Genomic DNA, 14,323 nt, shown 5'->3' on the forward strand with positions numbered 1-14,323 from the left:
AATTACAGCACATTCAAATCATCCCGCCTTCCTCCAATGCCCCACCCCCTAAGCGTTATTTTTTTTAGTACAAAACTAGTACAAAACTAAGCGTTGTTTTTTAGAGTACTGTAACGACCTCGCCGGTGACATAATGATGTCGAGTCATTAGTAGTTGAAGGTAGTTTTAATGAACCAAAACCAGGTTACTGAAACCCATAACATTGTAACCAACGGCAGAAAACCGACACAAAACAAACCCCGGTTACCCCGGTAACCCCCAACACGGTCTCACTCGCGTGCAGGCCCCCACCCTCCTGTTCTTCCAAGGCCCTCCCCCAGCTGACCTAATGATTCGCCCCCACGCTGATTGACAAGAAGAACATTACAATACATGCACATAGAACAACTGGCATAGCGGACAACGAAATATAATGTAACACATAACACACAAACTATTTAACTGTCCCAGGGTCGCTACAGTACAAAAGTTCTAGACTCCCATGGGTTATGTTTAGACTCCCATGGGTTATGTTTAATAATAATAATAATAATAATACATTTAGTCTAGACTCCCAGGGGTCATAATATCTACCAGGGGTCTAGTAAACAAGAAATTTAGCAGGTGGCTCACTGTAATTGTATGGGCTTCGTGTGATACCGTTTTGAGGCCCCATGTTGAAGGACAGTGGTCCCACTGAGTATAAGAAAGGTGTATGAGCATTACAAACAGAGTAGCGGGACAACGTAGCGTCTGAGGCCGAAATGGGTCCCCTAATCGGACTGAATGGTGCGGTTGGGTGCCAACGGTCTGGAGGTCTTCCTGTAGCTCCAGAGTAGCGGGACAACGTCGCGTCTGAGTCCGAAATGGGTCCCGTAACCGGACTGAGTGGTGCGGTTGGGTGCCAACGGTCTGGAGGTCTTCCTGTAGCTCCAGAGTAGCGGGACAACGTCGCGTCTGAGTCCGAAATGGTTCCCGTAATCGGACTGAGTGGTGCGGTTGGGTGCCAACGGTCTGGAGGTCTTCCTGTAGCTCCAGAGTAGCGGGACAACGTCGCGTCTGAGTCCGAAATGGGTCCCGTAATCGGACTGAGTGGTGCGGTTGGGTGCCAACGGTCTGGAGGTCTTCCTGTAGCTCCAGAGTAGCGGGACAACTTCGCGTCTGAGTCCGAAACGGGTCCCGTAATCGGACTGAGTGGTGCGGTTGGTTGCCAACGGTCTGGAGGTCCTGAGAATCATTCAGGGGAGCGGGACCACTTGGCTTCTGAGGCCGAATCGGGTCCCCTTGTCGGACTGAATGGTGCAGTTGGTGGCCAACAGTCTGGAGGTCTTCCTGAGGCTCCAGAGGAGGGTAACTCTGTGAGTCTGAGTCCGAGATGAGTCCCCTAATCGGACTGAATGGTGCAGTTTCAGTACGCCGTGGACCACTTTGGTCTGCCATCGTCAATCGCTACGGTCGCTACTCGCCACTGTCTGCCGTGGAATCAAAACAAACCCTCTAGTTGAGGACGCGCCTTGATGACGCGGGCCCGAATGCGCCACAAGAAGCAGACGGAAAACCTTATATATCCATGCAGCAAACAGACAGGTCTGTCGGCCAATAAGGTCATTCGGTCCGAAGAATTTTATTGGTTGAAGTTTTCACTAAATATTATGAGAGTAAAATAATTGTTTGTTTTTACTCCTGGTGGGTCTGTCTTGCATATTAGAGTGTTATTACCTTATTAATACCAATTTAACCTTATCCAAAAAAAGTGTAAAAATGAAACAAAGGTAAGAGTCCCTTTAACATTCAACTTGTTCAACTAAGCAACCACAAGTCTGGGTGTTCAGGTGTCTCACTGGGTGTCCCCCAGGGGTCAGTCTTGGGTCCACTCCTCTTCACCACTTACCTCCTCCCGCTGGGCACACTCCTCCGTCACCATGGGGTCCATTTTCATTGCTACGCTGACGACACACAGGTCTACATCTCCACCAAACCCACCGCTGCCATCCCCCCCACCTCCCTCATCACGTGCCTGGAAGAGATCCGGAGCTGGTTGAGCAGGAACTTTCTGAAACTCAATGGAAACAAGACCGAGGCCCTGCTCATCGGATCCAAATCCACCCTCACTAAATCACAACACACCCCAGCTCCACTCATAATTATCGATGGATTCCCAGTACCCTTCTCCTCCAAAGTCAAGAGCCTCGGCGTCATCCTGGACAACACCCTCTCATTCGCACCCCATATTCACAACATCACCCGGACTGCATTCTTCCACCTCCGCAACATCGCCAGACTCCGCCCATCACTGACCCAATCCAGCACTGAAATCCTAGTTCACTCATTTGTCACATCACGCATAGACTACTGCAATGCCCTCCTCACCGGACTCCCCACCAAACTCATCAACAGACTGCAGATCATTCAGAACTCAGCCGCCCGGATCATCACCCGCACCAAATTATCTGACCACATCACCCCTGTCCTCATTCAACTTCACTGGCTCCCAGTACACTACCGCATCCAATACAAAACCCTACTCCTCACCTACAAAGCTCTCCACAACCAGGCCCCCAGTTATCTCTGCGACCTCCTCCAAGAATACACTCCCTCCCGCTCCCTCCGCTCAACCTCTGCTGGACTACTATGTATCCCCACATCACGACTCACTTCAATGGGTGCCCGGTCTTTCAGCTGTTCAGCACCCAGGCTCTGGAACTCCCTCCCCCCACACATAAAACAGTCAGACACCATTACAACCTTCAAGTCACAACTCAAAACTCACCTGTTCAAACTCGCACACAACGTCTAACTGATCACTGTTTTGATTGTTTGTTTGTTTTTTTGTTTTGTTTTGTCTTGTTTTTGTTTTATTTATTTCTTATTGCTTATGTTTATTTATTTATTTATTTATTTAATTATTTATTTATTTATTTATTTTTTCCACAATGTCTTGTTTTTTAAAAAATGTATGATGACTATATGCTCTGTAAGGTGACCTTGGGTGTCTTGAAAGGCGCCTCTAAATTAAATGTATTATTATTATTATAAGTCTTAATAATGACATAATAAACATCTTTATTGTGAGATTATAAGACTTTTTAAGCACTTAGCCTATAAGAAACTTGTTATCTATGTATTGATTGCTTGATTACATTAATAAGTCTTCTTATAGTTATAGTGAGTATCTTATAGTTGTTAATAAAAGCATCACAAACCCATTTATTGAGTCTTACTAATTCGCATGTTGAGTGAGTGTGATCTGTTTTGTGCCTCATATCAGATCCTTTAAAGGCTTTTTATTTTTGAAGGTCATTTAAAACTGGAAGTTCAGTTCATGCAATTGGCTGATGACTTGACGCCTGATGCTTGACAAAGTGTTTGAAAAACATTTGGAGAACATGTCGGAATCGTCAGCATCCACAACTTTGAAAAAAAAAACGTACAGACAAAAAAAGGGGTCCAAACTGGAGGATTACTCTTCTGGTAAGTTTAAGATGGTAATGCTATAGTAATGTTAGCTGGTTCAAGCTAGCTAGTTGTTTGCTAGCAAACTTTTTTGGCTTACATTACTTTCTTTCAGAGGCTAAGCCTGTGTTTGAAATCGCGCACTTACGTAAGTGCACTTACATTGAGTGCACTTCCTTATCCCTACAGTTCACTTACTTATAGGCGCAGTGCTCTAATTTCTACAGTGCACTTTCAAAACAGCCTTTGTGCACCTACCGGAAATTAATTTGCAGTTTGACGGTTCTTCTTCTGTGGTATTTTTTTTCTGCTTGGTCATTTCCATAATTCGCCCATCATTTTAATAGCTATCAATTTCAATTACCATCAATCAATTTCTATCGATTTTATCTGTATTTATTTTAGCGCTGTATAGTACTAATCAACTCATACTGTAAATATTTAGATTGGGTTTTTTTTCAACCTTTACAACGTCCACCATTTTCAGATTTGTAATTCCCGCCCCCTCCGCTACATAGACAAGATTGCGACCGTTGAGGTTGGAAAGTGTCCATCGATCCACATGCTTTGTTTTATGTGTAGGGACCCTAGTCATGCTACTGCATTGGTCTGCTTGGTGCTATTTTAACAATATTAGTGGTTCACAAATGCCGATTTGGAAGCGAAATTCAATGCCCCAAGCCAATAACATGGACGCCAAACATTGCACCAGGCAAACTATAATACTAGAATTTCAATGAAAAGGTATCTTGAGGGCTTATTTGATGGGTTTTCATGCCAAAACAAAGACCCTGGGTTCAATTTGCGCCGGAATTACACTTTAAGAGAGCCGAAGAACAAACATTGAGGCGTTGGTTGGTTGGTTGCAGCAATGAACTAGGCTTTTTTCCTTCACAGTGGTTCTTGCTAGCTTACAGCTGGATATTGGATTATCACCTTGCACCGTAGATTCTGATTCCCGCGCTGTCATTTGTTTTCCCTACCCACAACACGCCTGTTCTACTACGTCACACTCATGCGCTACAGACTTGAGATGCGCGGTTGGCGGTTGCAACCGCGGACTCCGCGGCTAAACCGCGGATTGGGCGGGTGACGTGACAAAAAATAATATTTTAATTAAATTCGGGCGGTTGGCGGTTTAACCAACGAAATTCAAAAATATATACACATTGTTAAATGTCGTTACCTACTTCCAAGCACATTTTGAAATAATCCAATTCTCATCAGGCAGTAAATTGGCCTCTCTGTCTCTATCACACGCACGCAGGGGCGCCGAAAAGGGGGGGTAAAGGAGACGGATTCTAGGGGCCCATGATGGAGGGGGGCCCAGAGATGCCCCTAATGATGATGAAATTATAATACAGAAGGCCCTGTAAAGATTATTTTCATGGGGCCCAAAATCCCTAGCGGCGCCCCTGCACGCACGCACACACACACACACACACACACACACACACACACACACACACACACACACACACACACACACACACACACACACACACACACACACACACACACACTAACGGAAGCAAAAAAGTTTAAATTAAGTGACGATCCGTCCCATGTCGCGTCCCCACAAACCTGCAAGTTATGAGACAGCTGTCAGTATTGGTAGAAGCTTTAACGTCTCGTAGATGAAACTGCCTGGGTTATTTTGTTTCGTATAAGTTATATTTTAAAACAGCCATTGTAGCCTACCACTCGTGGAATATGGAATTTCAAAGAGATGATGGAGTGATTTGACTCAGAAGTGACATCAGGCATTGGCAGCGCGAGATGTGCAGAACAAGTTTAACTTCTAGTTCAGTAACATCAACACCTAAGAAAGAAGGTAAGAAAAATAGTCGGAAAACTTTGATTTGCAAGGCAGGCAGGCAAGTGTTGGGCTTGTTACAGTAGCCTATATAGCCTTCAATGCGGTGAAATTTCGGAATTAATAGGCTCGAGTCGGCGTTTCCTTAAAAGGCTATCTTTCATTTTGCAAAAAAAACAACACAGTAGGCTATATTACCATATTAAAATGGTGTACCAAATTGCGTTTTATTACAATGATAAAAAAGTGTAGGCCTACTAGCCTATGGTAAGGTCAGGTTTGCCGATGTGCTTGGCTATTTTAAAGTTTCTCCCTGTGCATCGATCGGAGACAGACGTCACTTCACTGATAATATTCTGGGGATAGGCTACAACATAGCCAATAGGCTTTCATACTAGGGACTTTATCCTTTAAATATCTTTGCGGCATTGGATCAGTCTCCTTTCAAGAACAGGCAAGAACTTTCTAGCCTCGCGTCAGCAGCGCATATACCTAAAAACAACAGGCGGATGGCGGGCGGGTGCGGTTTTGAAAATTGGTCAAAAAATTTGTTGCGGATGGATGGCGGGCGGATCAAGCGTTTTGTGATGCGGTTGCGGATGAAATAATAGCCCATCCGCGCATCTCTACTACAGACATATTTTATCAACAAGCCGCCAGGGGGAGGCAGAGATTGCAACAGCCTGGTCGTGTGTGGCATGACGAGGCTGGCTGGCTGCTAGCGCCAGGGGCTGTGGCAGCTCGTACCGACGTGCTTGCTACCAAATGTTTTGCGTTGAGGTGATATTTAAGGGTTGATGAACTCCGGGGATAGGAAAATTCCTTGCGACAGAGATTGCAGTTAAGTTAACGGTGTTCCTATCTACAGTTCTGTCTGGGAGTTGTTTAAAGGAGACATATGATGGTCTTTTCCCAACAAGTAAACATAGTATTTGAGTTCCAGAAAACATGTTTTTGAAGCTGTTTGCTGGAAATAGCTTTTAGGGTAAAAAATATCGTCTACCGCTATTCCCCTCTGTTTCAGTCCCTTCAGAATGCGCTGTTTCTGGTGTCTGTAGCGTTGATGCAAATGAGCAGCTTCCCATTGACCAATGAGCTGTCAGACTGAACCACAGCATGGAGGAGAAGGGATAGTTGCCGTTTGCTGACTCCTGGAGCTCTATCTATATAATATAATAATAATATTATATACAGGTATTTATATAATCTATCTAATATCACGGCCAAAAGCTATGTGCGCCTCGGATGATATTATGAATAATAAAGACTGTCTGACGTCCCTGGTAAAGACTCATAGTGGGGGATATCTCGGCCATGGTTGAGAAGAACTGGGGGGAAGGAACTTTGGCATTCACTCTCCAAGTCTATGAACCGCGACATGGAGAAGAAAAGGATTGTACTCCGGGACCTGAGCTGCCGGAATGCCTCCAAGCTCCCCGCGCCGGAGCTGCTGGCCCCCGACGAAGCCGTCCGGCCGCAGTCCGGCAGCTCCGGCGGTGTACTCCGGGAACTGAACTGGCGCTGAAGCTAGGTGGCAGCTCCAGCAGACTAGCAGCTCCAGCGGACGAGCAACTCCGGCTGGGGTAGCTCGGCGGCAGTCCGGCAGCTCAGCCCCGGGAGTGCAATCCCTTTCTACTCCATGTCTCCTCCTCCTGACTAACCTTCGGCGGCAGCTCCGGCGGGGTGTGCTCGGCGCCAGAGAAAGGGATTGTACTCCCGGAGCTTAGCTGCAGGGCTAGCGCCGAGTTCCCCCCACCGGAGCTGCTCGTCCGCTAGTCCACAAAATCTTAGCGATGCTCTGATTGGAGGGGAGTGGGGAAGTGGGAGGTAATATTCAAATGTGCCCCCTTCCTACGTAGGAGGGGGCGCCGAAACTGACTCGCTGTTTTGGTAGCTGGAGGCAGGCTGCTTCCAGAAATGCGTAACTCACTCAATCATGTACGGACTTATTTCAAAGTTTGTATGCGTGTTGGAGCACCATCTACCCACAACAACACCCCAAATCCCCGGAAAAGTGCTGTTTTCATAATATGTCCCCTTTAAACTTGAATTTTCCGTTCACGGGGCCGAGCTGCGTCTTCTCGTCTGCCTCAATTTAGTCTCAACGCAAATGACGCACCGGGTCAAAGGGCACTATAGAAGTGCAATTAATCTGCGTTCACCTTTTTTAACGCATTATTTTCTCTGATTAATAAATCGATATTAACGAGTTAATTTGACAGCCCTACTTATAACATTGAATCTAGTATGAAAGGATAGCGTACATTCTGTTTGTTTTACAGATGAGGAAATAAAAATAATGAGGTAGCCTGTTATATACGCCTAAATGTCTAATTGATCAAGTATTTAACACGTGTATTATGTTTTCAATAACACGTGCATAAAACTAAGTTCTTATTCATCCCTTCTGAATGGCTGGTATAAGATTTAAGATCATATATAAGGGGATGCGGAAATGGCAGTAAAAATTGTCAGGAATGTTAATTTGTCTACAAATTCGTTCTTCTCAAGAACGAATACAAAATATAAGGCCTATTGGGTCGCGATGGTTTGTCTCTGAACAAAATGGTTCCCCAGAAAAAAGTTTGGGAAACACAGCTATGCACTGTTTAGATTGGGTTGATGGAACAGAACAGAATGGAAATTCCATTTCACTGTGATGCAATGCAGTTATTGAGATGAAAGCTATGTGTAGTGGTAAACACCGTGTTGCAGTGGTTAACCAAATGGATTTCATTGAGTATTTTCTTCCTTCCAGAGAATATATTTTGTAGCCAAGCTAAAATTCCGAAGCAATGTGTCACCCCTCATTGTTTCAGACTACATAATAAATCCATTGATTGCGCCAGATCTTCCATATGCTGCTTTTATCCTTCTTTTAGCCTTATTCTCCTCTTCTGTCAGATGTACTTCACTGAATGGCCAAAGCTGGTGAATGTTGTTGATCTTTAATGCTGGGCGTTTCCAAATGTTAAAAAAGGAAAATGATTGTGGTCTATTATTTTAATGTTTTAATGAATAATAGAGGGGCCGAATAGAGAGAGAAGTAGAAGAAACAGAAGAAAAAAGAAATTTCCAATACATGTTAAGATGAATCCATGTATGGTTCGTTCTTTGAATATTCAGATTTAAAACCAAATCAGAAAAACTAACCATACATCATTAACCCTTATAAGGTGTTTGGGTCTGTGGGACCCGTTTTCAGTTTTTAGCTTTATAAAAGTGATACAAATAATTATTTTTTTTAACTAAGATTCATTGGCTTTGGCTCATTTTCTGCGAGGAACATGAATCAGAAAAGATTTTGACCCCCCCCTGTATACCCCCCCATCACATTTATATTACACACAGGGTGTTCGGGTCCAGTGGACCCGGAGCTAGTTTAAGTGTGGAAATCATAGCTTCTGTGCACCCTAATTTTCCCTTCTTCCTCTGTGTGTGTGTGTGTGTGTGTGTGTGTGTGTGTGTGTGTGTGTGTGTGTGTGTGTGTGTGTGTGTGTGTGTGTGTGTGTGAGAGAGAGAGAGAGAGAGAGAGAGAGAGAGAGAGAGAGAGAGAGAGAGAGAGAGAGAGAGAGAGAGAGAGAGAGAGAGAGAGAGAGAGAGAGAGAGAGAGAGAGAGAGGGAAAGAGAGAGGGGGAAAGAGTAAAGCAGGTGAATGGGGCCCTTGGTGTGAGCACCCACAGTGTGCACCCACTGTTCCCGCACAAGGTTGCAAAATTGGAGCACCCAACACTATCAAGCTTGGGGACCTGACACTATAAAAAAGCTCTGTCAGCGTGGTTCCATACCACAAGTGATCAAGATGGCAAAGCGATTCTCTGTTCAGACTGCCTTACAGTTGATATTTGAAGAGACAGAGGGTTTTGATGGTGATGCAGAGGAAATAGTTTCGGAAAGTGAGGATAACATTTCAGAGTCTGACACCGAGTTTGAAGAGGAGGATGAGCATCAGCCAGCTCCGAAACGTAAAAGAGCCTCAGGACTAGCCCTTCAGCAGCCAGGACAAGCCTGCGAGCAGCAAGCCCCAGGACCATCCCGTGAGCAGGCAGGACCAGCCCGCAAGCAGCCAGCCCCAAGACCATCCCGTGAGCAGCCAGGACCAGCCCGCGAGCAGCCAACCCCAGGACCAACCCGCGAGCAGCCAGCCCCAGGACCAACCCGCAAGCAGCCAGCCCCAGGAACAACCCGCAAGCAGCCAGCCCCAAGACCAACCCGCAAGCAGCCAGGACCAGGACCACCCCACAAGCAGCCAGCCCCAGGAACAACCCGCAAGCAGCCAGTCCGAGGAACAACCCGCAAGCAGCCAGCCCCAGGAACAACCCGCAAGCAGCCAGCCCCAGGACCATCCCGTGAGCAGCCAGCCCCAGGAACAACCCGCAAGCAGCCAGCCCCAGGAACAACCCGCAAGCAGCCAGATGTAGGACCAGCCCGTCAGCCAAAAAGAAACGCTGTGAAGTGTGTGGACCCATGATGGACAGAAAAACACAATATACATGCAACCAGTGCAAAAAATACATATGCAATACACATACAGTGAGACTCTGCCCCTCATGTGTGGTATAGTCTGATATACGTATAATGGCCGTGGTCAAAGGCTTTAATGTGTTGTTCAGACAGATGTTATTGAGTATGTTTCAATTTCTAATGATGTTGATTATTTCCCAGTTATGCCTGTTTTATGAGGCATTTCCTTATTTTGTTGCATTTTAATACAAAAAGAAACAAAAACGAGTGTCACCTCTATTCATAAATGTGATTTAACAAAGGTAAAGTGACCAATTTAACACATGTGTTGTTTATATTACTTGCAATTGGGATGAAGTAACCATCTGGTGAGTATTTAAAAAAAAAAGCTTGATTATGTTGAATTAAAAGGCAATGGGTCCACCAGACCCAGCAGCACCTCCTGTGTAACAAAAACACGAACACCCTATGAGGGTTAAAATCCCTCCCCTATTTTAGGGGAGGGGTTACATTGGGTTATTTAACCCTACCAGATGTGTCATGAACGCATTCTTCACCACCACTTTGAAGCATCCTGAACTGACTCTAACACATAGCAGCAGTACCACAATGGAGCAGGGACACACTTCTTCCTCTGCGCCTTCCTACCTAGCATGGTCCATCTTTAACACTCTGTGTTGCTGTTTACCTCTGGGGATCGCTGCTATTGTCTGTTCCTGCAGGGTAAGACTATTTTGGATTTATTTTGCGATTTTCAATGCTGCATGCAAATCTATCTTATCAAACTTGATCCCCAAACATCTATCTACTTGAGTGTGCTGAGAACGACCTTTTCTTGCCCCAACAGGCACAGAATGCGAATGCTCTTGGCCAAGGAGCTGTAGCCCAAGACGCATCTAAGACAGCAAGGACCCTTAATGTGATTGGACTCGTCTGTGGAATAATTCTGATCATCATTTTTATTGTTCTCAAAGTCGTCAATAGCAACCAGAAATGATTATTTTCATGTTGTTGGAATGTTTCTGGAAATGATGAAATACTGTGCATAATTGGCTGATCCATTGATGGGAAACATCTGTTGGTGTGCTGGATTAGGCCTCCAAAATCCAATGAACTACCAAAAATGTTAACAAAAATGTCTTCCTTTTTGTTCATCAATAAATACCCTATCCTATGGATGATGGATCATTTATTTAAGTCCACAACATTAAAGAAGACAGAATAATCAACCGCAGGACACACCCCTGGTAAGAAATGTGGAAGAAATTGCACACAGTTGAGGTACTGCGTAACTTAAGATATCAGAATGATGTGGTTAAAATTCGGATAAAACATTTCATACAGACTGTAGTTGGATATATATTCATATTTAACATGATCTATACTTTTTTGGCATTTGCATTCGAGTCTCCACTTTCTGGTGTGTCCGGGTCTACAGATATAGATTGTTACAATGGCACTGAAAGCTTTTTAAAGCTCAAAACAAAAAGCCGTCTATTAGCATGTGCAGCAGGATGTGCAGGCATGCATTCTCGGATGTGCGTGTGTGTGTGTGTGGGGGGATGGGTAGTAGGATGGGAGTGGGATCGCTGTTTTATTGCGACTGTAGGCTGGCACTGCCTCAAAGCTATGAAAAGTTAACAATCCATGAGAGGAGTAGTCGAGAATTATGACTTGTTTTGTTCTTAAATCACTTTGTGCTTGTATTTACTTCAAATCAAATTACTGCATGAGCAAAATCACTAAAACAAAAAAAAGCATTGCTATAACGAAAGACTTGGAATTGAATTTGCAAGATATGTCTGATGGTTACATGTTAAAGTTATAAAGTCATAGGTCTGTGACTAGCTTTTAATGTCACAGACTGTTTACCTTTTTTTGTTATTAAAGTTCAGGGACGCCTACTTTAAAACGTTTCATTTTCAGAACAGTGTGGTTAAGGTCATGCTCAAAATCTAGGGGCAATTACATAGAATCCTACACCGGCCTGTTGGCTTGGCAACACACACAGTTATGTGTAGCCCCCGAGGCAGCCCATGTCTCTGATCTGGCAGAGAAGAATGTGTGAATTTACTGGCTCTGTTATAACAGACATTCAGTCTGAACGGATAGGCCTACTACTCTAAAGACACTGGAAGGTTTTGCAGTAGCACAAGACTTTAGCAGTACGTATATCATAAAAGCTGCTAGATAACCAAGATGCAAACTGTACTGTTTTAGTGTGCTTTTATGTTGTTGTTCCTCATTTTTTTCCCCCCCCCCATATTTACAAGTTTCCACCTTCCACCCTCCCACACAGGCAGGAACTTTAATGCTAAACAGATGTTTGAATACCGTTTGGTTCTCCTGCTGTTAAAAAGAGCTGTAGCTTCGTTGATATGTTGCGCTGTTCCCTCTACTTTCTCCTATCAGTATGTGTGTGTGTGAAAAGGTTGCCCTCCTTTTCCCGAACATGAGCACCTGGAAGTTAATCATAGCCTGATTGGGGATGCAGGAACATGACTGGTTGTAAAGGGGGGGACGTTATTTTTCTATGTTTAATTATCATGCTATTTTTAATTTGTGCAACAGTGAACTTTATGATTAAGATGCAAACTGTTGAGATATGCAATGAAGTGTCTGGTTGATTATGATTTCGTTATAAAATATAAATGTATTGTGGTACTTGGGTCGGTGAACCCCCATGGCAGTTGGTATCTACCATTTTGTGTAATTGGTTGGCTTTATTTAAGCCCGGTATTTTCTGCTTTCAAGGGGGTGGAGGCATAGAGAGGCAGTGGTGGGATCGTGGCGCCCCCTGGAGCGCCACGAGACGGGCTCTGATTCGGGCTCTGATTCGACGAGCGATGCCAGTCAGACGGCGCGCACTGGATGACCTAGTCCAGCCGGGTGAGCAGGAAGAAGGAGCCGTGGGAGGTGAGCCAGAGGAGGATGCTGGCACAGGAAGAGACCCCGGGTTGCTGGACCTATCATCTCTGTATAGCCTCCTACAGAAGACCCTGCAGACCCAGGAGCGTGAGGCGTTCAAGCAAGAGCAGAGGTGGCAGAGTGTCCAAATGCAGCTCAACAACGTCCATGATGAGCTGGGGCGGGACCGGAGAAGCGGTGATGGGGCTGGAGCGGGCCCTGCAGCGCTAGCAGCACCACCAGCCAGGCTGCCTGCAGCGCCACCAGCCAGGCCGCCTGCAGCGCCACCCGCCGAGCCGCCTGCAGCACCACCCGACGAGCCGCCGGCAGCTCCACTGCACCCAGCAGCACCGTCCCCAGTATCCTGGACCAGGGCAGCCGTGCCCAAATTGGCCGAAGGGGATGATGTGGAGCAGTACCTGACCACGTTCGAGAGGCTGGCTACAGCCTACAGATGGCCTCCAGCTGACTGGGCTGTCTTCCTTGTGCCCTATCTGACGGGCAGAGCGCGGTCCGCATATGTGGCCATGGATCCATATGATGCGATGGACTACTTCCCGGTCAAAGAAGCCATCTTGGCGAAGTATGCAATAAATGCCGAAGTCTACCGTCAAAGATTCCGGGATCCAAACATGGAGAGAGGGGAGACCCCGAGAGAGTTCTACAACCGACTTAAGGATTTATTCCACAAATGGATTAAACCGGCTGGCAAGACAGTTGAAGAGATCAAGGAGATCCTCATCTTGGAGCAGTTCATGCGCTCATTGTCCACAGAAGTGCGGGTGTGGGTCAAGGAGCACGACCCGCAAACAGGACACCGAGCCGCAGAGCTGGTCGACACTTTTCTGGCTGCCCGCCTGGGACCAAAGGACTTCCGCGTGCAAGGCTCCAGCAGACCTGTGGTGACGGGTACGTCTGGGGGTTATGGGAGTGGAGCTAGTCCTAGAAATAGCGAGCAGAGTAGGGGCCCAAGCCACAGACAACATCAGCCTCAACCGAACACACCACACTCCACAACACCTCGACCCATAGACACCTCTACAACCCGAACCCTCACCAACCGAGACAGCTTTGCGTGTTACACTTGTGGTAAGCCAGGTCACCTAGCCAGGGATTGCCCAGGGAAGAGAGGTACATTTTCTGGTGTATGTGTTGTGCCTGAGCTTAGGGTAGAAACTGTGTGTGCTGGTAGAGTGCAGATAATTGACATTACTGTTAATGGCAGACCAGTCAGGGCTCTTCTTGACACTGGCAGCACCCAGACCCTGGTGCGCCCCTTTCTGGTGGATCAGCCAGACATGCTGAGAGGTGGGCGAGTCAGGGTATGCTGTGTCAATGGTGATGAGCATGAGTATCCCACCGCGGATATATGGGTAAAAGTGCATGACCAAACCTATAGGCTTAAAGCTGGGATAGTTAAAGGGTTGAGCCATTCAGTGGTATTAGGTCAGGATGTCGCGATCTTGCCTGAACTAGTGCGGTCTACGCGGCCTGTGAGTATGGTTGCTACGAGAGCTCAGACTAAGAGGGCGTTGGGTGATGAGTCAGACCCCCAGACACTTTTAGATGTCATGCCTTTTAGACAAGAAGAGATTAGTCCACCTGAGAGAGTCAGGGAGCCAAAGAGTCGCAGTCAACGTAGACGGGAGAAGCTGTTTGGCACAGTTGAAGCAATGTCTAGGGTAGATGACCAAGCTGTTCCT

At 46.1% G+C, this 14,323-nt stretch overlaps 1 long non-coding RNA gene across 1 annotated transcript; it reads left to right on the plus strand.

Annotated features, from left to right (window-relative positions):
* The first annotated feature begins 10,243 nt into the window (after positions 1-10,243).
* On the plus strand, positions 10,244-12,482 carry LOC115561673 (uncharacterized). The gene is made up of 3 exons (XR_003979952.1): positions 10,244-10,436; positions 10,561-10,960; positions 12,468-12,482. It is a non-coding gene; the product is annotated as an uncharacterized LOC115561673 (long non-coding RNA).
* The last annotated feature ends 1,841 nt before the right edge of the window (positions 12,483-14,323 follow it).

Source organism: Gadus morhua, chromosome 16 (genome assembly GCF_902167405.1).
Source record: "Gadus morhua chromosome 16, gadMor3.0, whole genome shotgun sequence".
Classification (NCBI taxonomy): domain Eukaryota; kingdom Metazoa; phylum Chordata; class Actinopteri; order Gadiformes; family Gadidae; genus Gadus; species Gadus morhua.